At 47.8% G+C, this 27604-nt stretch overlaps 1 protein-coding gene across 1 annotated transcript in view; it reads right to left on the minus strand.

Annotated features, from left to right (window-relative positions):
- Positions 1-6929, minus strand: part of adissp (adipose secreted signaling protein) — a 150254-nt gene extending 143325 nt beyond the window's left edge. The window contains exon 1 of the transcript XR_011353255.1: positions 6919-6929. The gene's annotated coding sequence lies outside the window, so the exon portion shown is untranslated. The remainder of the gene's footprint in view (positions 1-6918) is intronic.
- Positions 6930-27604: the final 20675 nt, after the last annotated feature.

The raw sequence follows: 27604 nt of genomic DNA on the forward strand, positions 1-27604 counted from the left end.
ATAGTCCACGTTTCGGGTCAGAAAAGGAATGCTCCCAGTTCAATATTCATCCTGAAGATGTTCTGACCACTGCAATCCATGCCATATCCCTCCCATCTCCTGCTCCTTCCCTGCCGCGCCTCCATCAGCAAGATTGCCAGCCGACATGGATAAAAATGTACTGACAAGTTCCCTTCAGTGCCAAGTCTTTCAGATTATGCCCCACAGTGGCATGCCTGGTCTTCATTACACTCAGCGGTCAAAGATGGGGAATGGATATGGGGTAGTGCGCCGAGACCAGGTCAGAGAGGGGAGGTAGTGAAACTTCACGCAGAGGGATCGTTCAGCACTGACAGATACGGCACCACTTGCCCGTCAGCCGAGCGACTCGTCCGACTTCTCACAACTTCAGGACCACATCGAGGAGACACCTTCACCACGCAGAGCTGGGTCAAGGCAGTGGCTCATCGCCAACCCGAGACACATGGGAGCAGGCAACAAATGTTGGCCCCAGCAGGTCAGACAGCATCCATGGAGATCCATCCCAGGGACCACAGACTTAGGATAAGGGGGAAGCCATTTAGAATGGAGATGAGGAGAAACTTTTTCACTCAGAGAGTTATGAACTTGTGGAACTTTTACTGCTGCAGAAAGTTGCTGAGCGCTCAGTTTGTTAGATTTGTGTCCTATGAGACTTATGTTCATCCACACAGATGATCAATTAAAAAAAAAGTAAAAAATATAAAATTTACGAGGTTTATATTGTGTTTGACAAACTAAAACAGGGATACAGGGCATGCTTGTTAGTCAGCATCCCAGAGTCCATACGCTTGGAGCGGCCATCTTGATTCCTGTGCACTTGCAGGAGTCTTCGGTTGGCACAAATTCAATATCGTTAGGGCGCTTAACTCTCAAGCATACGCCAACCGAACTCCAATACACAAACCCACCACGCATGCACCAACTGAAGATTCGCGGATTCACCAACCAAAGCCTCGCAGATGCGCATAGGAATCAAGATGGCCGCGCCCAGCCTACAGACCACAGCAGGAAAACTAACGAGGTGAGCACGGACCAGAATGTGGAAAGATTCACCAGAGTTGATCTATTATTGTCAAATCTATGAGAAAATGTTTGGATTAAAAAGTTTGCTTTAGGACTTCGGTACTCCACTTCTTGTTAGGACCCTGACTTGTGCAAGGTTGCTGGAGTAGACTCGGTGAGCCCCAATGGCCTACTCCTGCTGCTAGTTCTCATGACCGATTTTCAACCCTTTATCTCCTGGTCCCAGAAGGGGGTTTCACGCTGGGACTCCACTTCGAGGCCAGCTGCAGAGGTGGATAAAAATTTTAAACTTACCTCTTCATAGAGCAGTTAAGTGCACCAGTGCTGCTTTTAAGTGGAACAGCGACTCAGTGCATCGTCTGCAGCCGATGGAGGCAGGGCGACTGTTGCCATGTCACCCCTCATCGTAAATATGGGGCAGAGCAATGGCCGTCTTCCCTACCCATAATCCCCCACGCAATCGGAACCACTCTGCATTTCCCAGAATGGTTCCAGCTGCGTGGGGGTTTATGGGTAGGGAAGATGGCCATTGCTCTGCCATTTATTAAGCTGCTACTGACGAGCGGCCCCAAAGGCTGAAGCGGCCCAAGGATGTGCTGGAGTGGCCGGTGGGGTTGTCAACGCCCATGCCGGCCACTCCCTGATGACCCCTGCCAGCCACCCATGACCTGACGACCCCTGACGGCCTACCCTGCCCTGACAGCCCCCCACCGGTCACCCCTGCCCTGATGGCCCCTGCCGGCCACCCCCCGCCAGCCGCCCCAGCCCTGAGGGGGTCATAGAGGGAGAGGGGTGAGTGATATGGGTTGCGGGTTGATGGCATCATCGCGACGTCATCAGCCAACCCTAGCCAGCCGCTTTCAGCGGCATTATATTCATGCTAGGTGGCGGAGCGCAGTGCTCCGCCACTGCCAGGGCGCATTCATGGAGGTAAGTCTCCCGACATAAGGGCAGAGAATCTCTGTCTTTACATTCAGGTTTTTAACTGTATGAAAGGGCACATACTTTACCTAAAGGATCCTTCCTTCTGCCCTCACCTGGTTCCATCTCTCCTTCTATTAGCATCGTCCAGCACTAATTGCTTGTATCCCTGCTTATCACGTTCCACCAGTTGTCTCTATATTCACCCTCTGATCCCCCTGCTGCTTTGCACTTGTCTGCTTCCATCTATTTGGCGCCCCAAATAGCCCTTCCAAGTGAAGCATTGTGAATCTACAGGGGTCATCTACTATATCTGGTGCTCCCTCTGTCTACGTCGGAGAGATTGGGCATAGACTGGGAGGTCACTTCGTTGAGCTCTTCGGCTCCATCTGTCGCAATAGTGTGAATCTCCCAGTGGCCACCCATATCAATTCTCCCTCCATTCTTTTGCTGACACGCCTGACAATGGTCTCATGAATGAAACCACCCGCAAATTGGAGAAACAACATCTGGGCACCCTCCAACTGGATGGCATTAACATCAACTTCTCCAGTTTCCATTAACCCCATCTATTCATCTGTCTCCCTCTTTTCCCCAGCTCTCCTTTCACCGAACCAACCACCTCCCCTCCCCCAATCAATTCCCACCTTTCCATATCCAATTAATGTCCTTTGTCTGTTAGTCTCTACTCCTCCCCCTGTCCTTTCTTTTAATTCAGTCGCCTGCCTGCTTTTTACTCATACCTCGAGGAAGGGCTCAGGCCTGAAACGTCAGTAATACCTTTAGCTCTTACGGACGCTGTAAGACATGCTGAGATCCTATAGCATCTCTGTTTTTTCACTACAATCACAGCATCTGCAGACTTTTTGTGTTTCACTCATTCCATCACCTGCCTGTCTGACAAACTCTACCACTCCCCCTCTTGTCTCACCCTTCCACAGCCCACCCGTCACCGACTGGCCCCTCTCTCTCACCCCTCCTCCCGCTCTCCTTTATGGCAGTTCCATTCCCTCCCCACTCTCAGTCTCGACCTGAATTATTCACAAGGTTAAGACAAGGTGGAGGGGGGGGCCAGCCCCCTTTTTCCTCTTGGCGACAAGTAGCAGATGCTGGACGTCATCTCTATAAGGTGAGGAGAGGAAAGTTTAGGGGCATGTTTTCTTTTTTTTAAAGACAGTGAGCAGTGTTTTCCTGGAATGCATTGCAGGGGGTGGTGGTAGAGGCTGATATGGTAGGTATGGTAAACCACTGTATAGATGTTTTGGCTGTTAGTTCATCCGGACATGCTCTTTGCTGACTGTACCTGAGGCTCCTCCCACAGACCCCTGAATAAAGGTGGCTGTGCAGGACAATCCAGGATAGTCGACCAGCATGAATGTGCCTCCACTCTGTTGTTAATAAAAGCCTATCAGTTTCTAGACAACTTCTCATCTTTTGAAGTCATTGATGGTGCATCAGTGGTGAATTTTAAAAGACTCTTCGATAGGCACATGGATGCAAGAAAAATAGAGGTTTATAGGTATGAGGTTGGGAAGTTTTCGACTGTTGACTAGGTTTATCTTTGGCTTGTCTTCGCGGACGAAGATTTATGGAGGGGGTAAAAGTCCACGTCAGCTGCAGGCTCGTTTGTGGCTGACAAGTCCGATGCAGGACATATTGGCAAAACATCATGGGCTGAAAGGCCTGTGCTGTAATATTCTATTGACAATTCCTTCCCACCCCCACACACCCCACAAGATGCTCTGGGTCCCAGAAACTGCCGTGACTTGTATCTCAGCATTTCAAGTGCTCTGAAAGGTTGTGGTCCACCTGGCTTTGTTCTCAGCTGTATTCATTGAATCACCATTTGGTCTGGCCCACAATGAGCTTAACTCACACAATAAGTTACAGGGAAAGATTAAACATATGCTGATTTAGTTCCCTGGAGTGCAGAAGAACGGAGGGCTGGCATTTGAAAGAGGTATGATGGGCGTAATTAGAGTAAATGCAAGTTTGCTTTTTCCACTGAGGTTAGGAGAGGAACAAAGAAGAGGACATGAGTTAAGGGTGAAAGGGGAGAAGCTTCGGGGGAACATTAGGGGGAACTTCTTCACACAGAGAGTGTGGAACAAACTGCCAGCTGAATGCGGGCTCAATTAAATATTTATGAAAAATTTGGATGGATATATGGATGGGAGGGATATGGTCAGTAGGACGAGACAGAATAATAGTTCAGCACATTCTTATTTCACCTTTTCCTGTGCTGTAATGTTCTATGCTTCTATAAGTATGGGGTTTTGATTCAAGATCACAGCTACTATTAAAACTACTTCTCCAAACACTACTGTGACAGAAAATATATAGATATGTTTTTGGAAGATAAATTGGGAATGGTTTGTTAGAGTAGGTCACATACAAACACTTTAAAACAGATCTTATTTAAAATACTGGAGCTCTGCCCCATGGTAGACGTATCGGCTCCACAGCTTTTGCAAGAACTTTGAAGAGTGCTCAAGAAACTCCACTAATGGATTGTTGTTTACAAAAGGCCACGGATGAAAGAGCTTGTTGGAGCCGCAGATTGTCTGGAGGAGCGCTTGCTGTTGTAAGAGGATCATGTGGTTTTGCAAGCAGAGAGAGTCAAACAGGCTTTGTCTCATCGAGAGAGAGAGAGAGATACAGAGATCACTGGTACAGTGTTACAGCCAGCAGAAGTAGCTGGGACTGGAACAGGACAAGCTGACAAGCCCATTTGGAAATCGGCCTGGTCAAAGCCCTTGTGGTTCATGCAAGAGGAGAGGACTGGCTTGCTAATGTTTCACTTGGAATAATGGAAACAAAAAGGAACTCTTTGGTGACCTGAAAGAAAGAGGTTATCATCTGAAGAACCCTGAAGGGGCAAGTTTTGTCAGCAAGACACAGGAGTGGCTGATGGAAGTACATCAGTTGTGGATGTCCTGGAACAACATATTTCTCTTGGAAAACTGACAAGAACCTTCATGAGTGGTAACCATTTACCTTTCAAGCCCCAAAGGCTGGTGAACTTTATAAATGTTAAATTCTGTGCACAGTATAAGAATTGCCTGCAACCAGTGAACTTGGAGGAATGAGAAGTGAGATGGGACTGTGAATCAAAGAATGTTTCTGAACTGACACACACATTACACACACGTGCGCTTAGAATTAGAAGGGGGTTAAGTTCGGTTAGTTCAGTCAATAGTGTTAAGTTAAAGTTTGATTTATTTTCATGTTTAAAGATCATTAAAAGCAACTTTGTCTTGGTGAATATCTATTACATTGCTGGGTTTTGGGGTCCTCTGGGCTCTTAACACCACCAAGATGCTTCAACACAGGGGAGTCCAGTGAGTCATCAGTAACCTTCACCTCACTCTCCGCTGGGACAGTGGACCAGCATGAAAGGAACCTTTTTGCAATCCTGCAACCTGAGCCTTATCAATTTCAACATGTTGAAAGGCAGATTAAAGGGTAGACTGAAGACGCGCTCTTGAACAAAGGGCTCATTCGAGACTCAAAGACAAGCCTCTGAGTTTCACCAGCTGCAAAGGACAACCTGGGCAACGTAACCACTGACCGAACAAGAGGCAAACCAAACCCTCTCACCCCATGAAATCGGTAACACAGTTCACAGAATCATAACATCTTTCACTCAACACCAATTGAAATGGAGAAATTGGTGATAACAAGGCTTTAAAATCCCGTGACTGTTGGATATGGCCCAAGATGACGGTGCTTATGATCGGCAGTTTCCACGAGGGGTGGCAGAGTCCGGGGAAGCAGAGGTCTGGTGCGGGGGTGACCACTCGCCCATTTGAGAAGGAGAAACAGATGGGACGACCCACGGGGCGTTGACCACAGCAGAGGACCAGTGAGGGGCTCTGAGGCTGAAGAACACACAGGCGGCGGGCTGCTAGCGACTCGAGGTGAGGAACCCACGCTGGCAACTACGGTCAAGGCTGCAGACTGCTCGAAACCGGCTGAAGGGGCACCAGGTATCGGAGCTGGGATGCGAGAGGGTAGTAGAGGCTTCCTAATTGTGTCGGAGGAGTGCATCTGGAGCTCAGGTTACCGATGGTTTGGACTGAGGCTATGCGGCTGCAGAGACTGCGGGAGTACTGGAGACAAAGCCGTGCACATCCTGTGACCCTGGGGTAGATTCTCTTTTGCTTCTCTTTCACCGGCTGTAAGAGGTGCTGGGCAACTTCTACTGATCATGAATCTTTCCCTTAGGGTAGACTATAGGAAAGTTGTGTCATATTGCATTTCGTGACAACTTTAAGAATGATCCTTAACCATCGAGTACATGCCAGCTTTTCACCGGGCAATGAGTCAGTAAAAACCTTTGTTTTTAAATGCAGCACATAATTCTTATCTTATTACTGTGCCTCAGAATTAGGCCATTCAGCCAATCATGTCCATGCCAGCTCCTAAACTGGCCAATCATTCTCCTTCCCCTTCTTCCTATGGAACATATTCCCTCTCACACATGCCATCAACTGTAATTCCCTCACCGCTTACCTGGTTTACAGTAGCCAATTCATCTATCAGCGTGTCTTTGGGAGCACTTGACCGAAAAACCGCATGGTCAGGATGACAATGCGAAATCTTCACAGAGGATCAGAGTTAAGGCTGAAGTCTTGAGCAGACAAAGAATTGCTGGAGGAACTCAGCAGGTCAGACAGGATCCCTGGTAGAAATGGCCAATCAATATTTTGGGTTGGTACCCCCAGATCCAGAAGCTGAAACGCTGACTGGCCATTTCTACCAGGGATCCTTTCCGACCTGCTGAGTTCCTCCAGCAATTTTTGTTTGTCTGCTCAGATTCAAGGGTTGTTTCGTTCCTGCTGTTAACACTCTGGAATGGACTTCCCATTGGTAACTGGGCTTTTCTCAATGCCCTGCACTTTGTAACTCTGTGACTGTCTGTTAACACCACACTTTTGTTTCATTATTGCACATCCTGCTGCTCTTAACTATGGTGTGCCTTGTCTGGAAAGCACACAAAACCAAGCTTTTCACTGCATGTTGATGCAAATGACAATAAACAATTCAACCAGGGTAGCTGGAGCTGAGAGTTAGGACCTGTAATGCTTTGCCTGCAGATGTGTTTGAGGGAGGTTTCATTGTGGCCAGCAGGAGAGAACTGGAGAGGAGAGCTTTTACCAGACTACAGAGAAACTAGAGGACTACTCTGGCAGAGAAACAGTATGGACCTGATGGGCTGAATAGCTTTTGATATTATCTTTTTTTCAGCTCTTGGTTTGGAACATGTGGTAGATGCAGGATCTTTGCATTGCCCCAGCCAACCCCTGCCTTTAAACTGCTCCCTGCACACTGACAAACAACTTGATCTCAATCCCCAAAATGGGAAGGAATTCTGCAAAACTCTCCCCTCCTCCCAGTCAAATCAATGTCCTGAATAAAATAACCTTCCCAGATATTCTGACAGGCAAAGTGACCTCTCATGTCTCCATAGTGACAGCTGGACTTTGATTGAATTCCTTTGCACTCATTCTACTTAAAATCTACTGCAATGAGAGTGGCTCCCCTTCCATTTAATTTATTTTAATGTGGACACACAGCACAGTAAGAGATCCTTCTGACCCTCGACCCCAGGCCGCCCAAACAGAATCGGAATCAGAATTTATTGTCGTGAACAAGTCGTGAAATTCGGTGCTTTGAAACAGCGTCATTGTGCAAACCACATATGATAAACCATATTACGACATTACTAATAAAAAAATCGTGCATGAAAAGTAAGGCAGCATCTTTGGTTCATTGATCATTGAGGAATCTGATGGCAGTGGGGAAGAAGCTGTCCTTGTGCTGCTGAGTGCCCGTCTTTAGGCTTCTGTACCTTTTTCCCGATGGTAGCAGAGTGAAGAGGGCCTGGCCTGGGTGGTGGGGATCTTTGAGGATAGAGGCTGCTTTTTTAAGATACCATCTCGTGTAGATGTCCTCGATGGAATAAAGTCTGGTGCCTGTGATGTCGCAGGCCGAGTTAACAACTCTCTGGAGTTTATTCTTGGCCTGTGAGTTGGCGCCTCCATACCAGGCAGTGATGCAACCTGCCAGAATCCTCTCCAAGCTACACCTGTATTAAGTTTGCGAGAGTTTTTGGTGACACACCAAATACACCTCACAAAGGATAGCCGCTAGCGAGCCTTCTTTGTGATTGCATCTACGTGGGGATTAACCTACAATCCCGGTACGTTTTGAAGGGTGGGAGGAAACTGGAGCACCCGGAGGAAACCCACGCAGACATGGGGAGAACATACAAACTCCTGAGAGAGAACGAATGCCAGGCTGCTGAATCTGCCACCCACTGGTAAAAGTAAAAGTTTTATATTGTCATGTAATACTACATTTAGAATGTAACATACATGAAATTCTTTAACTTTAGTCTACCGTAAGGCAGGCAGAGAGTCTCCACTTAGTCCAGCGCCCCTCACAAAAACCTACAGCACCTGGTGTTCCTCGACAGTCTCCCCTCCAAGTACTGACCAGTCCTGAGCCAGCTTAGCTTCCAAGATCAGACAATCTCAGGCATATTAAGGCTATTAGGTGCTGATATTTGGTGAGACCAAACGCAGATTGGGTGACCAGTTCACCAAACACCTATTCCCTGTTTGCCCTTCTCAGCTTGAACTTCCTGAGGTCAATTACTTTAACTACCCCACTATTCCTGCACGGATAGGTCTGTCTTCAGCCTCATCCAGTGACAGGATGAGACCAAGTGCCAACTTATGAAACAACACACGATATTCCCACTGGACAGCCGAGAAGCCTACGCTGAACATCAGCTTTTAAATTTTTTGGTAACCTCCCACCTCCATCAATTTTACTGTCCCTTAAATTTACATTTCTAGACATACAACACGGTAACAGGCCCTTTCGAGCCCATGCTGCCCAATTACAGGTATACCCCGTTTTACAAATACTCGCTTTATGAAAATTCACTTTTATGAAAAAACCCGTGTTCGTTTTTACGAGAGGATTTGAATGGGCTTTCGCTTTTACAAACATAGCCTTTCATAGTAGTGAATGGGTCTTCGCTTTACGTCATTTTGGCTTTCGAAAGGTTCCATAGGAATTTTCTAGTTTTGTAAAGCAGGGTACCCCCGTATACCCATTTGACCGATGTTTTGAACGGTGGGAGGAAACCGGAGCCCCCAGGCAAAACCCGCACAGACACAGGAGAATGAATAAACACCTTAAAGACAACATGGGATTCGAACCCCGGTCCCGGTTGCTGCCGCTCTAACAGCGTTGCGTTGACCGCTACACTAATCATTCTGCCCTTCTTTACTTACCCCTGTTCTTCCTTGTCTGAACCTTTCCCAGTAGTCTCTCCACCTCCTGACCAATACTATGTAACCTCTTGCCCTCTCCCAGAATTCTTTCCCAATTAATAAACATAATGTCACCACTTTTTAAAAAAAAATTCATCTCATTACAGGATCCCAACCTGAAACGGTGACAGTCCATTTCTATCCTTGGATCCTGAGTCCCTTCAACATCTCAACTTGACAGTTGGGTTCTTTTTGAGAACTGTAGAACATGGATGAATTATCACAATCTTCCACACTGGAAATAGCCATGGAGTCAGGACTAAGCCTAAAAATATTGGTGTCTCTAAGCAGATACCGTTTATAAATTTTGTGGCCTCCGTGGAACAGTTGGCCTTTTGTTTGCAAGCGTCACCGTCAAGGCCAGAGATACGGCACTTCCCTGCTGTGGCAACAGCCTGATCAACGTAACACTGGCAGGTGAGGTGATGCTCTTTGGCGGGAGAGCCAAGGGGAGGACATACAACAAGGCCGAGGGAGTTTGGACGAGGAGAAGGTAGGCACATTCACAGATCTCTGACAGTGGAAGCACAGGGGAAAAGGTTGGTGAGGAAGGTTTGCAGGATGCTTGACTTCATTTGGGCAGGACGTAGAACAGAGGAATCTGAACAACCTAAAATAATGGCGACGCCATACCTGGCATATTGTGTACAATTCTCGTCAAGGAACAGATTGTGCTGACAAGGTGATTCACCAGGATGTTGCTTGGTTAAGAGCATTGCAGATGCAAGGAGAGACTGGATAGGCTGGGTTTGTTTACTCTGCAGTGAGGTTGGATGCATGGAGGAATCAGCATAAGGAGTGGAGCAGAATTAGGCCATTCAGCCCATCAAGTCGGCCCCACCATTCACATAATAACATGTATTTTTTCCTCTCAACCCCATTCTCCTGCTGAACCTTTAACACTCTCAGTAATCAAGAACCAATCAACCACCACTTTAAATACACCCAATGACTTGGCCTCGGCAGTTGTCTATGGCAATGAATTCCACAGATTCCCAGGCCTCTGGCTGAAGAAATTTCTTCTCATCTCTGTTGCAAAGGGATATCCTTTTATTCTGAGCCTCTGCCCTCTGATTCTAGACTTTTCCAATGCTGGAAACATCTTCACATCCACTCTATCCAACCCTTTAAACACAAGGTAGGTTTTAATGAGATCCCCTCTTATCATTCTTAATTTCATCAAAGTGCAGTCCCTGTGCATTCAAATGCTCCTCATACATTAACCTTCACATCCTCAGCATCTTTCTTGCAAACCTCCTCTGAACTCTCTCCAACACCAGCACATCCTTTCTTGATAGAAACCTCATTGAGATGTTCAACATTACGATGGGGAGAGAAATCGTAGATCGTTATAAGATAGCACCTTCATGGTGAGAGTATCTAATGCAAGAGGGCGTAGGATTAAGGGATGAGATGGGAAGTTTAGAAGGGTTCTGAGGGGTAATTCCTTTCTCGCAAAGGATGGTTGGGATCTGGAACAGGCTGCTTGAGGATGCAGATGGCTCATGGGAACCAGGTATAGGGCCCGACATTCGAGAGGTAAAGAAGGGCTCCAAATGGTGTCAGGCACTGAAGGCCTTCTGATCGCATCAGAGGTTTGAAACTGGAGCTCAGGTTGCCAATGGTTTGAACAGAAGTCTGTGTGGCTGCAGAGGCTGCGAAAGCATTGGAGGTGAATCTCTGGACACTGAGTAACTCTGAAGGGACTCCCTTTTGCTCCCCTTTCTCTTACTGTAAGGAGCGCCAAGCATTATGAAGGCAACTCTTAATCTGCCTTATGGCAGACTAAAGGAAATTTTGTGTAATATTACATTCTCCGTTTCATTACATGACAATCAAAGAATTTTGCATCTTAGAGATACAATCACCACATTTAAGATGCATTTGGACGAGCACAAGGGACAGGAGACGAAATGTGGTTGTAGGACATTACAGATGGACTCGGTGGTCTCATCTCCATCTCGCATCCCAATCTTTTACATGTGATGGGTGGGAGACTTTGTGGTGGGGGCAGAGAAGACAATTATATCATGTGATGCTTCTGGACCGAGAGATCCATTCTGCTCATTTGAATTCATCAGCCTGAAGGCTCAAAACCCATGCAGGCATCCTGCAAGCTGGTTAAACCTGGGCCAGAATAGGTCTCCTCTCACTGAGAACGATGTTTAGCTCCTTCAATATTTCTCAGTGGGTGTCGGATAAACATTACTCATTTCAAGGAGATTTGCAGGCTCTGGCACGATTGGAAACTCTTAACTGCAGCACTAGGTAGCTGCCCTCTACAGAATCATCAATTTATTATACAGTAATATCTCCGTTACCCTGAATTCAAGCAACCAGCATTAAAAAAAAACCCACAGAATATAAATAAGTTTTTTAAAAAAAGGAAAGTTTAAGTTTGACCCTATTGGTCAGTTTGCCCGACACACAATCTCAAGCAACTGGCAAGTTCACTTATCCGGCACCTACCAGTCCCCACAGGTGCTGGATACCGGACATTTTACCATATTCTATATAGAACATAGAACATTACATCACAGTACAGGCTCTTCAGCCCACAATGTTATGCTACTCCACAGCAATCTTATTTTTCCCTCCAACATGCCCATAACCCTCAATTTTTCTTACATCCAGGTGACTACCTCAGAGACTTCTTGATCAAGGTAGGTGTCAGACAGTATTGGAGAGAACATCATGGGGCCAAGCCCAGCACCTTGTTTCATGCTACTGGTGTCCGGGAGTAGGTCGGAAGCCTCTGTCATTCATTATACTGTCCATCATGAAGTTGTCAGACAATTGTGGTGAACTTTTCCATCACCTTACTATGATCTTCCAAAGACCCAATGTAAACCTACTCCACAACAATCTCATTCTTCCCTACCTCACACCCATAGCCCTCTATTTTTCTGACATCCATGTGCCTAAGAATCTTTTAAATATCACCGTCCCCAGCAATGCATTCCAGGCACCTACTACTCTGTGATACATTTGACGTCTCCCCTAAATTGCCTCTTCTCACCTCCAACTGATGTTCTCTGGTATTTGCTGTTGTCGCCCTGGGAAAATGGTGCTGGCTGTCTTCCCTATCTATACCTGACATAATCTTGTACATCATACTTTGTCACTCTAAAGCAGGGGAGTCAAACTCAAATTCACGCAGGGCCAAAATTAAAAACTTGGACTAAGTCGAGGGCCGAACTAAATATTTATTGAAAATTTTCAACAACATCTGCATGTTTTCTCTTCTTTCAACATATGTAATGTTAAACTATAGGATATAACTTTAGGAGGATAATGTTACAGGTCAGGAGTAGGTAGCTCAAGTTCACCCTTTGCTTGACCTGAGGGAAACCTATTTGGTCCCTGTGGAGATGTAGTCAGCATTCACAGGCTGTGTCCATTTTGGCCTGCAACAGGACTCAGCATTTCCTGCTCACTCCTCAGGCTCTAGGCTTCTATTCACCCTCGACCCACCATCCCTCTACCTGACCAGTCCTTTACCCAACCTCTACTCACCCCTCACTCCACTCGCTCTGCCTCTACCCACCCCATCCTATACACGCCCCTCTACTGCCTCTCCCCTCAACCTGTTCCTCCCTCTACCCGTCTCTCACCCTCTAATCACCCCTCCCCTACTCGCCCTGCCCCTCCCCTTTTACCTCTTCCCTATCCACCCCTCCTTCTACTCATTCCTCCCTCTAACTGCCCCTCGCACCACTATAACTTCCCCTGCCCATTACTCCTCACCTACACCCTCTGCCCACCCCTGCTTACCCACCCACTCAGGCCCAGCGCGCTGCCGATCAGCCTTTGCGGACAGCCACCATCTCTCTCTTCACGTGCAGGGCCGAACCAGCCGTCCCTGGGGTCCGCGCGGGTGCAAGTGCTGAAGGCCGCGGCGACCGGGAGAAGTGCGCTCGCGCTGTGGAAGGGCCGTCCGGTGCCAGTCGCGCGGGGCTCGCGCTGCCCGGGGGCCGTACGCAGCCTGCCAGGCCAGTCGCGCCGACAGGAAATCACAGGCGCTCGCCCATCCGCCGCACCGCTCGACAGGTGGGAGAAGTGACTGGTTGTGCAGGGAGCCTTCCAACTGGCTTGCCGGCTGATGACATCGACAGACTTCTCGTGTTACAATTTCTCGTGTTACAATAGGGAAGGATGTGCAATGAAGGGGGAGGATGGTGGGGGTGACATTACCAAAAAACAGCATCGGCTCTCGCTGCAGGGCGGGCCACCTCTAATACATTTTTGAAATGATCTTGCGGTCCAAATATAATTATATCCGCGGGCCAGAGTTTGACATGTGTGGCTTAAGGGAAAAGCCCTAGCTCTGTTAACCTTCCTTCATCTGAGATGCTCTCCAATCCAGACCACATCCTGTTAAATCTCCTCTGCACCTTCTGTAAAGCATCAACATGCTTTTTCTTATGAGATGACCAGAACTGAATGCAATACTCCAAGTGTGATCTCACCAGGGTTCTATAGACCTGCAACATTTCCTCGTTCCTCTTGAGTGCAAGACGTTGTACTTAAGTAAAGGTTCCATGATTGGAAGACAGAGCATCGCCACTTTGTCCAGCCCCCCTCACAGAAACCTACAGCACCTGGTGTTCCTTGGAATGGTCTCCCTTCCAAGTACTGGCCAGGCCTGAGCCTGCTTAGCTTCCGAGATCAGACAACTTCAGGCATATTCAGACTATAAGTGCTATTCGTATGGGTTGACTTTACTGGGGACACCATGCAAAGAAACACTTTTTACTGTATCACATGACAGAACGGAATTCAATTCAATTAGCCGACGATTAAAACGTTGTCAGTTTAAATCAAGCAGTCCTTCAAAGGAAATCTTAACCAAGCACTCCTGGGACAACGGCCATAATCGCAAGATCTAACGCAGACACCAGAGCCCAACATTGTGGTCAGTCCATACTGAGGGAGTGTCACATGGTTATCGCGCCACCAATCACTTCTGCACTCTCTCCGGCACAACTGCATCATTCTAGATGACCAGAACCGCACACAATACTCCAACCAAGATCTCGCCAGCATTTCATGAAGCTTCAGCGTAACATCCTAACTTTTATATAATGTTGGTCAACATATGAAGGCACTCACACCTTGTGCCTTCTTCACCACCTTGTGGCCCGTGTTGCCACCACTTTTAGGGAACTGTGGACATGGTCTCTGGGTTTCATTAGCATTCCTTAGTGACCTAGCATTTACTCCATAGACAAGATTGGCTGTTTTTTTAAGTATTTATTTTTGAGGAACTGGGTATTACCCCCAAGGCCCAGACCTAATTGCCCTCGTACTGAGAAGCTGCCAGGCTATGTAATGTTAAGCCACCCACACAGGCCAAACCCATAAAAGACGGCAGATATCATTAGGGGTACGTGTGCAAAGAAATGACAATAAACTTGATTTGAGATTTCCTCCCCTGAAGATTATTAGCAGAAAGTTTGTACAAAAATTCTTTGAAAACACTGCCAAGCTATGCAGTGGTTCTCAACCCTTTTCTTTCCACTCACATCCCACTTTAAGTCATCCTTATGCCATCGGTGCTCTGTGATTAGTAAGGGATTGTTTAAGAAGGGACGTGAGTGGGAAGGGAAGGTTGAGAATCGTTGCACTAGACCCAATTGTCACTGAAATATTTGGCTTGAGAAAAATTGTCCTTGGCCCATTTCCTTTGGAGTTATGAAACCATGCTCATAACGAGTCAATTAGGTACGATTAAAACAGTGGTTCTCAAACTTTTTCTTTCCACCCACATCCCACCTTAAGCAATCCCTTACTAATCACAGAGCACCTATGGCATAGAGAATAATTAAAGTGGGATGTGAATGGAAAGAAAAAGAGTGAGAACCACTGCCTTACACAGTAAATAGTGAGGTAGTAAGGAATCCGGATGAACAGAGGGGACGTAGGGGATCAAGTTCCTATAAGTGGCAACCGTTCCTGTAAAGACGGTAAGGGTAGATTTTGGCATGCTTGGATCAAGGAACAGGACAGAACAATGTTGTGGTCATCTTTACAAATAACCAACTTTTTAAAATCTCTGGAAGGTTAACTGATTTTTACAGATGGGCGTAGAACAGACCTTTGAATTTTAAATCCAATCACTGTACCCAACAGAAGCTAACCTTCATTGATTATAACGTCCTTCAGGATGCCCTATGACATTGCAGTATGCTGAACAAACATACCTTTCCATCTTTCGTTGGGACCTGCTAGTGTCATCACTACAGTGACCTCCAACAAACGGGCTCATCTGCTCTTAGTAATGATATTCATGAGTTTATTGACCACTGTAAAATTCTTGCTTGTTACAGCCAAACGTTCTCCATGGGAATAACAAGTGCAATACACATTAAATGAGGTTGATAGGGTCACTGCAGGTTGATAGGATAGCTAAGAAGGTTTCGGGTATGCGGGCCTTCATTAGTCGGGGGATAGAGTTCAAGAGTCAAGAGATAATGATGCAGCTCTTTAAACAGATATCCTCCGGTATTTGCTGCTTTTGCCCTGGGGGATAGGTGCTGGCTGTCCTTCCTATCTCGGCCGACCAGAATCTTCTGGACCTCCATTAAGTCACGGTAGCGCGATCAATGGCCACCCGCAGACACGAAGCAAGCAGTCAAAGCTCTTGTGAGACCACACTTGGAATATTGTGTTCAGTTCTGGTCACCACATTACAGGAAGGATGTGGAAGCTTTGGAGGTGGTGCAGAGGACATTTATCAGGACATTGGCTGAATTGAAGGATTCAATTCTTCAATTCAAGATTAGCAGAGCTCGGGCTTTTCTCTTTGGTGCAAGGAAAGGAGAGGTGATTGTGACTCGGGCTGGCAAGGGGGGGAAGAGAGACGCCAGCGCGACTCGGGCGGGGGGGGGCAGAGACGGCAGCGCGAATCAGGCGGGCGAGGGGGAGAGAAGGCAGCGTGATTCGGGCGGGTGAGGGGGAGAGACGGCAGTGCGATTCAGACGGGCAAGGGGAGAGAGACGCCAGCACAAATCGGGCGGGCAAGGGGAGGGGGGTTGTATTATAAATGGGGTAAATTTTTTCCCTCTTTTTCCCCTCAAAAATGGGAGGGGTCGCATTATACACAAAACGCATTATACATGAATATTTACGGAATGTAAGGTGGCATGTGAATGGGGGGGTGGGGAGAGGGAGGTTGAGAACCACTGGGATACGGGCCAAGTTCAGACAGATGGGAAGAGTGTGGATGGGACATTTTGGTCAACTGGGGCAAGAAAAGGCCAAAGGGCCTGATTCTATGGTGCATGACTCTGAATGGAGTCTCGACTGGACGATTGGGCTCGGTTTCTCTGGAGCAAAGAAGGCTGAGGGTTTACCTTGAGTAAAGCGCAAAAGTCTGCAGACACTGTGATTGCAGTAAATAACATAATGCGATAGAAACTCCACAGGTCAAGCAGTGGACTTTGTACAGCAAAGATAAAGATACATAACCAACGTTTTGGGCTTGAGTCCTTCATCAAGGCACAGATAAAACGTAGGCAGGCACCCAAACAAAATGGCAGGGAGGACAGCACAGTCTCACAGGCAGGAGGTAATAGATGGATAAAGAAGAGAGAGAACACTAGTAATCAAGGGGAGAGGAGATGGATCTGTGAATGGAGAAAAAAGGGGGTGGAGAGCTGGAGGGATGAAGAATGGGGAGGCTGGCAGAAACTGGAGAAGACCTCATTAATGCCATCCGGCTGGAGAGCGGCGATATAGAAAATTAGTTGCTGCTCGTCCAATTTACGGGTGGTCTTGGTTTGACAGTACAAGCCCATGGACAGACATGTCCGTACGGTAGTGGGGCACAGGATTGAAATGGTCGGCCACTGGGAGATCGTTGTCATTGATGTGGACAGAGAGAAGGTGCTCAGTGAAGCGATCTCCCAGTCGGCATCCAGTCTCTCCGATGTAGAAAAAAAGCCATAAAAGAAGCACCGGATGCAGTGAACGACTCTTGAAAGTTCACAGTGAAGTGTTGCTTCACTTGGAAGGACCAGTTAAGGCCCCAAATGGTGGTGAGGGAGGAGGTGTTGGTGCAAATGTGGCCCTTTCTGCAGCTGAAGGGGAAGGTGCCAAGGGGATAATTAATGAGAAAGGATGAGTGGACAAGGGAGTCACGGAGGGAGCGGACTCTAGAGAAGAGAAGGTAGAGAGGGGAAGATATGTCTGGTGGTGGGGGGGGTAAATCATGTTGTAGGTGGAGGAAATTACAGAGGTAGGATGAGAGGTAAGAACAAGGGGAATTCTGAGGGTTGATCTTATCGATGTTCACGTCATCACAAGGGGCATGGATAGTGTAGCAAAAACAATCTATCATAGAAACAAAGAAACATAGAAGATAGGAGCAGGAGTAGGTCATTCGACCCTTCGAGCCTGCTCCGCCATTCAACGAGATCATGGCTGATCTTAAAGTTCAATACCCCGTCCCCGCCTTCTCTCCGTAACCCCTAATTCCCTTATACTGAAGAACTATATCTAATTCCCTCTTAAATATATTCAATGAACCTGCCTCTACTGCTCTCTGTGGCAATGAATTCCACAGATTCACCACCCTCTGGGTAAAGAAATTCCTCCTCATCTCGGTCCTAAATGGTTTGCCTATTATCCTCAAACCATGGCCCCGGGTTCTGGATTTTCCCACCATTGGAAACATCCCATCTGCATCCACTCTGTCCAGTCCTGCCAGAATTTTATAGGTCTCTATGAGATCCCCTCTCAATCTTCTAAACTCCAGCGAGTACAATCCCAATTTGCGCAATCTTTCCTCATAAGTCATTCCTGCCATTCCAGGTATCAGCCTGGTGAATCGTCTTTGCACTCCCTCCATTGCAAGAACATCCTTCCTTAGATAAGGTGACCAAAACTGCACACAATACTCCAGGTGGGGTCTCACCAAGGCCCTGTACAGCTGCAGTAAGGTATCCTTGTTCCTAGACTCAAACCCTCTTGATATGAAGGCCAACATACCATTTGCCTTTTTAACCGCCTGCTGTACCTGCATGCTCGCCTTCAGAGACTGGTGTACAAGTACCCCTAGATCTCTCTGCACTTCCCCATCTCTTAATCTATTGCCATTCAAATAGTAATCTGCCCTCCGGTTTGTATTACCAAAGTGGATAACCTCACATTTATCCACATTGTAGTGCATTTGCCATGTATCTGCCCACTCCCTCAATTTATCCAAATCACACTGGAGCTTCCTGAGCCCCTCTTCCATGCACACAACCCCTCCTAGCTTAGTGTCATCTGCAAATTTGGAGATATTACATCCAATCCCCTCATCCAGATCATTAATGTATATTGTAAACAGCTGGGGTCCCAGTACAGATCCCTGTGGCACCCCACTGCTCACCGCCTGCCACTCAGAAAACGAGCCATTTATCCCAACTCTCTTTCTTCTACCTGCCAGCCAGTTCTCAATCCACATCAATACTTTGCCCCCAATCCCATGAGCCTTGATTTTGGAAGCCAGTCGTTTATGCGGGACCTTATCGAAGGCCTTTTGGAAGTCCAGGTACACCACATCCACTGGCTCTCCCCCATCTATTTTACCTGTCACCATCTCAAAGAATTCCAATAGATTTGTCAAACACGATTTACCTTTTGTAAATCCATGTTGACTCTGTCTGATCCCTTCTCTGCTAGTCATATGCTCCGCTATTACATCCTTAATAATGGATTCCATCCTTTTGCCCACTACTGATGTAAGGCTCACTGGCCTATAATTCCCCACTTTTTCTCTACCCACCTTTTTAAATAGTGGGGTAACATTAGCTACCCTCCAATCCATGGGTACTGATCCTGAGTCGATCAAGTTCTGGAAAATAATTCTTAAAGCATCTGCTATCTGAATGGCCACTTCCTTAAGTACCCTAGGACACACATGTCAAACTCTGGCCCGCGGGCCAAATTTTGCCCGCGATATAATTATATTTGGCCCGCAAGATCATTTCAAAAATGTATTAGAGGTGGCCCACCCTGCAGCGAGAGCCGATGCTGTTTTTGGTAATGTCACCCCCACCATCCTCCCCCTTCATTGCACATCCTTCCCCATTGTAACATGAGAAATTGTAACACGAGAAGTCTGTCGATGTCATCAGCCGGCAAGCCAGCTGGAAGGCTCCCCGCACAACCAGTCACTTCTCCCACCTGTCGAGCGGTGCGCCGGATGGGCGAGCGCCTGTGATTTCCTGTCGGCGCGATGGGCATGGCAGGCTGCGCACGGCCCCCGAGCAGCTCGAGCCCCGTGCGACTGGCACCAGATGGCCCTTCCACAACGCGATCGCACTTCTCCCGGTCGCCACGGCCTTCAGCGCTTGCACCCGCGCGGACCCCAGGGACGGCTGGTTCAGCCCTGCACATGAAGAGATAGATGGTGGCTGTCCGCAAAGGCTGATTGGCAGCGCACTGGGCCTGAGTGGGTGGGTAAGCAGGGGTGGGCAGAGGTTGTAGGTGAGGAGTAATGGGCAGGGGAAGTTATGGTGGTGCGACAGGCAGTTAGAGGTAGGGATGAGTAGAAGGAGGGGTGGATAGGGAAGAGGTAAAAGGAGAGGGGCAGGGCGAGTAGGAAAGGGGTGATTAGAGGGTGAGAGACGGGTAAAGGGAGGAACAGGTTGAGGGGAGAGGCAGTAGAGGGGCGTGTATAGGATGGGGTGGGTAGAGGCAGAGCGAGTGGAGTGAGGGGTGAGTAGAGGTTGGGTAAAGGACTGGTCAGGTAGAGGGATGGTGGGTCGAGGGTGAATAGAAGCCTAGAGCCTGAGGAGTGAGCAGGAAATGCTGAGTCCTGTTGCAGGCCAAAATGGACACAGCCTGTGAATGCTGACTACATCTCCACAGGGACCAAATAGGTTTCCCTCAGGTCAAGCAAAGGGTGAACTTGAGCTACCTACTCCTGACCTGTAACATTATCCTCCTAAAGTTATATCCTATAGTTTAACATTACATATGTTGAAAGAAGAGAAAACATGCAGATGTTGTTGAACATTTTCAATAAATATTTAGTTCAGCCCTCGACTTAGTCCAAGTTTTTAATTTTGGCCCTCCGTGAATTTGAGTTTGACACCCCTGGCCCAGAATGTAGATTATCAGGCCCTTGGGATTTATCTGCCTTCAATCCCATCAATTTCCCCAAGACCATGTCCTTAGAGATACTGATTTCTTTCAGTTCCTCCCTTGCATTAGTCTCTATGTTTCCCAACATCCTTGGGAGGTTATTTGTATCCTCTCTTGTAAAAATAGAACTAAAGTAAAAATTTAATTGGTCTACCATTTCCTTATTCCCCATTATATATTCCCCTGATTCCGACTGCAAAGGACCTACTCTGGATTTCACCAATCTTTTCTTCTTGACATATTTATAAAAGCTTTATCGAAAGAGCTAAGCAGAGCTAAGCTAGCTAAGGTAGCCTTCATCTAGCACCCTTCATCAGGGATTCTGACTATGGGCAGCACAGTTAGTGCAACGCTGTTTCATTGCCAGTGACCAGGGTTCAAATCTGGCACTGAGGAGTTTGCACGTTCTCCCTGTGTCTTCTGCGTGGGTTTCCTCCGGATGCTCTGGTTTCCTCCCACCCATCAAAATGTCTCCAGGTTGTAGGTCAATTGGGGGGATCGCGCTCATGGGCCTGTAACCGCGCTGCATGTCTAAATTTAAATTTAAAATGTCCGCCATTCTTTTTCTCCCATTGATCCTGCTCGATCCAGTGAGATCTTCCTGTAGATTTGTGATTCCCAAAGTGGGCGCTGGAATAGTCCAGGGAAGTCAGTGAGGAAAAGGGGCAGGAGGGGACAGTGAGGAAAAATGGGGTGTTCCAAACCTTCAGTCTTCTTTGTTATTCAGTCTGCTGCGATGTTTAACGAAGAAGCCAGTGTGATCGTACAGATTCTATCACCAATGTGTATATGTACAGATGGTAGTGTAGGATGACTGATTGGTTGAGAGCGTAGCCACACCTACTGTCAGGTCTTAAAGGATTGCTCCTAGCCAGACCAAGTCATTCTGGACTGGTCGACCTACATGTGATACGCTCCAGTCTTCTAGTTAACAAAAGCCTTGGTTTGGATCAACAAGCCTTTGATTCTTTCGACACGCTCTGCAGCCAGTTCAGTAATTTTCTGGCCAGACTGGGGCTGGCAGTAGTGAGGAAAATAAATGGTGACGAGGCGTTCTTGCGAGAGCTGGTCTCGGTGATTCCCATGTTGTACTGGCGTCGGTACCACCCCCCCACCAGCGCAACCACCGCCCGCCCCTTCAGCACTGCCCAAACAGAAGATGACGTGTTGTGGGTGACCTCAATCTGGCACTGCACAAGACCATGGACAGACATGTCCGCCAGGGAACTGAAATGGGGTGGGGTGGGGTGGGGATGGTGCACTGGGAGAGTCACACAATTGCAGTGGACAGCGCGGAGGTGCTCAAAAGTAGCCAGTGCCTGCCCTGTTGTGAAATGTCACATTTCCTAACCACTCAAAACCTTGTGATGAGGCACAATTTCACACTGCATTAAAGCCAAAAGTTCAGTCTAGTGGAGGAAGACCAAACAAATGCTGGAGGCACTTAGCGCCCAGAGGGAGGGAGGCCTGAGGAAAATTCAATCTGGGTCCATCTCAGAAGGCTCTACCAACACAAAGCATGGTGGGGCTTTTCTAATGCACCATCCCCTGGGGTGGGTTGACCACATACTGAGCAAGATGGAGCTGGAATATATTTTAATACAGAAAAATTAGGTTCCTTCCTTGATCTCTGACACCCATGCAACAAAAATAAAAAAAACCCACGCTTTAAATACCTTTCACTCAGCAATGCCAAGGAGTTAAAAACATGTCCCTCCAGTATCACGTGACGGCAACCCAGCTGGGCCTTGTGCACAGCTGCAGGGGGGACTGGGCCGAAGGGGGGCGCTCGCGAACGCCGCGCCGATCGGCAGCACTTCCGCATTCTCCTTGATTGACACGTCCCGGGGCACGTGCGCCGGCCGGCCTGGCCCCATGACGCCAAGCAGCAGTGACTGACAGGTGGGTCAGCCCGAGAGCGCCGGTCTCTCCCGTTGCAGCTCCAGAGCCGAGACTGGGGCTTTGCAGAAAGTTTCATTCATTCGCGACTTCCTTGCCGGTTCCCTGCCCCACGGACCAGAATGCACGCGTCCACATAGATGTGCATTGCCCCCCCCCCCCCCTCCCCCATGCAATGCCAGCCTTGAGTGGCAGGTCAGGGCCAATGGAGTGCTCACTCTTCGAATTGGGAGGCACTGACGTTCAAAGTGAGTGGAGTCAGGTCAAAGTCACTGAAAATAAAACATGCAGCTGGAAAAGCAGTTGTTTTTCTCTTTGCAAGAGTTTTACAGCAGAAAACCGGCCCCTTCAGACCAACTGGCTCCCATTCCAATAAATGCATTGAAGTGCGGCCTCAGACCAACATCATCCGAGCACAGTAACCGGCATGGTTGGTGCAACACGTGTCACAGCACCAGCAGCTCCTTTCCCACTGGCACCTTGTCCCAGGAATTAACTGGGACAGGAACCCGTGGAAAAAGAAAACTGTCAAATGATGCCATTTCACGCCGGGGATCAACCCCTACCCGTGCCCCCGCCGTTGGCTGAAGCCGGCGTGCTGATAAACCCAGTGGAAAAGGGACGGCAGGAAGTCACCTACTTCCTGGTGAAGGTAGAACACACTGATCCCCGGGCACCAGTGTGTTCAGTGGAAAAGCGACTAGTGTCCCAGTTAAAGGTGGCCCAGTGGAAACAGCACAAAGGGATTCCTCTCCCGGGACACTGCACATCCAATTAACCAGTGGAAAGGGGCAAGCAACTGGGGTTGAATTCGGTGCTCTCTGTGAAGAGTTTGTACGTTCGCCCTGCGTCCAGGCAGCTTTCCTCTGATTTCCTCCCTGTCCTGGGTAAACTTGTACCTCTCACTTTGTTTTAGATTGGTCACAGTGTTTGAGCTACCGAAAGAAAACAGAGACACACGCCGAGGGCACTTCAGTTTATAGAAATCTTTATTACAAAATCTTAAGCTGATTTCAAACTACAATATGCGAGCCCTTCCCAATTCTACTTATCAACGCCTGGACTGGTCCCAACTGCCGAAGCGAGGCAACGACCGCACACTTGTCGGGGTGCCGGTAGCAGCTTCTCCACCTCCCCCGACCGGGATGTTGGTTGGACTCTAGAAGTTCTTCTTCTTGCTGAGAGATGTTGCCGCCCCTCAGAGAGTCTGAAACTTCAGCAGTGGGACCACGGCTTATATTACCCATTCTAGCTTATCACTTTGAATACAATGGTTTACTTAGCTTCGAGGCCTCGCCTGACAGTCTGCGACCAATAATCCCATCAATCTCAAACAGCAACTGGCTAACAAGCAGGAAGATTAAACGTTCTTGGTACCAGATGTCTTTTTGTCAGATAACTGCATCTCTGGGCCCCATGGTGGAATTTAGATTATGTCTGCGGATTCTTACATTATTCTCAAAGTAGGTTACTGATACTCAGCCTTGCATAAGCAAAAAACATGGTCTAAATCCTCCATTACACCATCACAGGATCCCACTTATCCCGACCCACCACTAGTCTTTTTGTAATAGTCCGAATTCCAAATGCAAATCCCCCTTGGCTAGTATTAAGGGCCGTACCGGCCAACATATTGATACCCAGGATACACTCGTCAGTGGCAGCCACCAGGGCATGTACCCATATAGGAGAAGGGCCATCACCCATCGTGGCACAGACTTTTATTTCCTTCGCCAGGGTGATCGCTCCTCCCATCCCCTCTATTCGAAATGTCGGTCCAGTCTAGAGGTCAGAAATCACCGAGTGCTCCGCACCAGTATCGACCAAGGCCAAATATTGGTGGTCATTACCCCACCCCAGTGGATTGTTAACGATATGTAGGGCGGTGGGTCCCCGTGTATCCGCCGTATCACAATGCAGTAGACACGGGAATCCCACCCGCACCCTCATGCCTTAGTAGGGTTCAGGGGTTTCCAGGATCACAAGCTAATATTATCCATAAGAGCCTTTTCAACCAATTGTTGAATCTCATCATAGGTAACTGGAGCAGGAGAAGCCGGCTCGATAGGAGCGGCAGTGGGAGCAGAAGGCACAGCTGGACCAGGAGGACTCAGCAGCTGGGGATGATGTTCCCCTGCCTTCCTCTTATAAAGGGCATAAAGGACCACAGTAGGTTTCCCATCAATATCACTTTTAGGTACGCCTAACTTTAACAAGGTTAGAAAAAGGTCCTTTCTTGTCGGTCCGTTATTAGTAGCAGCTCCTCTTTTTTCATCCTGCTTGTCTGATTTAAACTGGGTTGTACATGAGTGGATTTTACTTCCCACCTCTAATTCTCGAAGCCCAGATAAGGCGTGCACCGCCTCAGACACAGGGTGCCCAATTAGCGGACGGGTTACGGACAGAACCAGTCCCCGTACAGTGGGTTGAGCGGAACGAACTAATCGGGTATGCATTCCTGCCATGAACATCTCTTCATCAGGGCTCCCCCCATGTACCCACAGCCTCAAACGCCCTGCATGCCAGGGCCTGTTGACGAATTACTGCTATACCCTCCTCTTGGGTTCCCCAATTGTTCTGCAAATGTAAATCCCAATCTACTGGTGACGGGTACACTCATAACAGGGCATCCCCTAGAGTGGCAAGTAAGTAATCCACCCTTCTCCTTCTACCACATAGCTCAGCAGTGACCCGGATATCAGTAGTCAATGTTCCTAATCCCAACAATTCCTCAAGGGTTAAATATACATTACCCCCTCCTTGTTCCCAAACACGCAGGAGCCAGGCCGCCAGAGTTTCTCCCGTCTTTTGCCTAAATCGATCTCCAATGGTGGCCAGCTCTTTTATAGAGAAGTCACGTATCGTTGACTGCTCCCGACCCCTGTTTCCCACTTTGTCCCACAGGGCCCTCTGCCCAGTGGATGGGAGGAGACCGAGGTCATCCCGTAGAGGGGGGGGTGGCCATAGAGCATAAGCATGGGTTTGGGTACCTTCCTCTGGATCCGCTTGGGAGGCCGGGGCATCTATCCCTTCAATCTCTACCATTACATCACACCCGATATTCTCGTCTCAATCATCAATTGCATCAGGATCGTCGCCATTCCTTATCATGGCACGAATACGATGTGGATCGGGTTCTACCCCTTCCTTTTCCTTATCTGCACAGAGCTGCTGCCAGAGTTTAATATTACGGCAGATCGTTTGGACATGCTTATCCTCCCATTCTTTGGCTTGGTCCTGACTGGTGCGAACAATCTCACTCATCATGGAACAGTGTTGTCGCATGGCTTTCTTCTCCTCCTCTAGTTGCTCTCTCTTGCGCTGGTATTCTACTTCTCGCTGAACTAATTCTGCTTCACGCTGAATGGCGGGACGTAAGGCTGTGGCCAGCAGGCAAAACCCGTCCGTCAGCATCTTATTTTTATCAGGAAATGTACTCTCTCGAAGGATAGTGGCAACCCGCTCTCCCAGAGGAGCACTTGATGGATCTAACCTCTCATCTCAACTAATGGGTGGTCCCAACAAAGACAGGGTATTGGCCAACATGCCAAACCCATCGTCTTTGGAAGTCCATCCCGGAATCAAGAACTGCTCAGGGCTCACCTCTTTCTTTCGGCGAAACATCTCGAGACCAATCCTGCTCGCAGCGCCAATTGTCTTGGGTAAACTTGTACCTCTCACTTTGTTCGTTTTAGATTGGTCACAGTGTTTGAGCTACTGAATGAAAACAGAGACACACACCGAGAGCACTTCAGTTTATACAAATCTTTATTACAAAATCTTAAACTGATTTCAAACTACAATATGCGAGCCCTTCCCAATTCTACTTATCAATGCCTGGACTGGTCCCAACTGCCGAAGCGAGGCAATGACCGCACACTTGTCGGGGTGCCGGTAGCAGCTTCTCCACCTCCCCCGACCGGGATGTTGGTTGGACTCTAGAAGTTCTTCTTCTTGCTGAGAGATGTTGCCACCCCTCAGAGAGTCTGAAACTTGAGCAGTGGGACCACGGCTTATATTACCCATTCTAGCTTATCACTTTTAATACAATGATTTACTTAGCTTCAAGGCCTCACCTGACAGGCTGCGACCAACAATCCCACCAATCTCAAACAGCAACTGGCTAACAAGCAGGAAGATTAAACGTTCTTGGTACCAGATGTCTTTTTGTCAGATAACTGCATCTCTGGGCCCCATGGTGGAATTTAGATTATGTCTGCGGATTCTTACATTATTCTCAAAGTAGGTTACTGATACTCAGCCTTGCATAAGCAAAAACATGGTCTAAATCCTCCATTACACTCCCACTCTTCAAAACCTATTGGGGTTGTCGGTCAATTGGAGCAACAAGGGGTTGTGGGCCGAAAGGGCCTGTCACCGTGCTGTCTGTCTGAATTTTGAAGGATGCCAAACACCCAAGTCATAACCTCATCTCATTGCCACCTTTGGCCAGAAAGTCAAAAGCCTGAAGACCAGCTCCTCTCAGATTAAGTCAAGTTTATTTATCATCTGATTGCAGAAGCATAACCCAATGAAACAATTTTCTCTGTTCCTTGGTGCAAAATACACAGACACACAACCACACAAACAATAAATATGCAGGACAAATATTCATATACCTGTAGAAATAAATTAATAAATAATGTTCATAAATTTGAGATGCTCGGATGTTTATTGCCAGCGGTTCCTTGGGTCATTCAGCATTGTCACTGCCCGTGAGAAGAGGCTGTTCCTCAGCCTGATGGTACTGGCTCTGATCCTTCTGTATTTCTTTCCTGACGGGAGCAGCTGAAAGATGCCATGGGCAGCATGGAAGAGGTCCTCAATGATTTTGCACTCCCTCTTCAGACAACGATCCCAGTACATCACGTCGAGGGGAGAGTGAGGGAATCTCTCTGATCCTCTCTGCCACTCTTAGCGTCCTGTGGATTGGCCTCCGATCCATCTCTATGCAGCATCTGTACTACACTGTGATGCAGCCAGCCAGGACGCTCTCATTAGAGCTCCTACAAAAGGTTGACTTTATGGTAGCCGATTAGAACAGTTTCTCTGGCACCACCAAAGGACTATCATGTACTATTGCAAAGTCACTTTTTCTTGTGCGAGGATAACTGTGAATATTTAAGATCTCTTTTTGTATTTATTGTCTCTTTTTAATTCAATTCAGTATACTACCATAGTTTTTCTTTACAAGAACCTGTTCAACTTCAGCAAGTAAGAATTGTGGTCCACCTGTACATCAAACCATGTATATT

Source organism: Narcine bancroftii, chromosome 3 (genome assembly GCF_036971445.1).
Source record: "Narcine bancroftii isolate sNarBan1 chromosome 3, sNarBan1.hap1, whole genome shotgun sequence".
NCBI lineage: Eukaryota > Metazoa > Chordata > Chondrichthyes > Torpediniformes > Narcinidae > Narcine > Narcine bancroftii.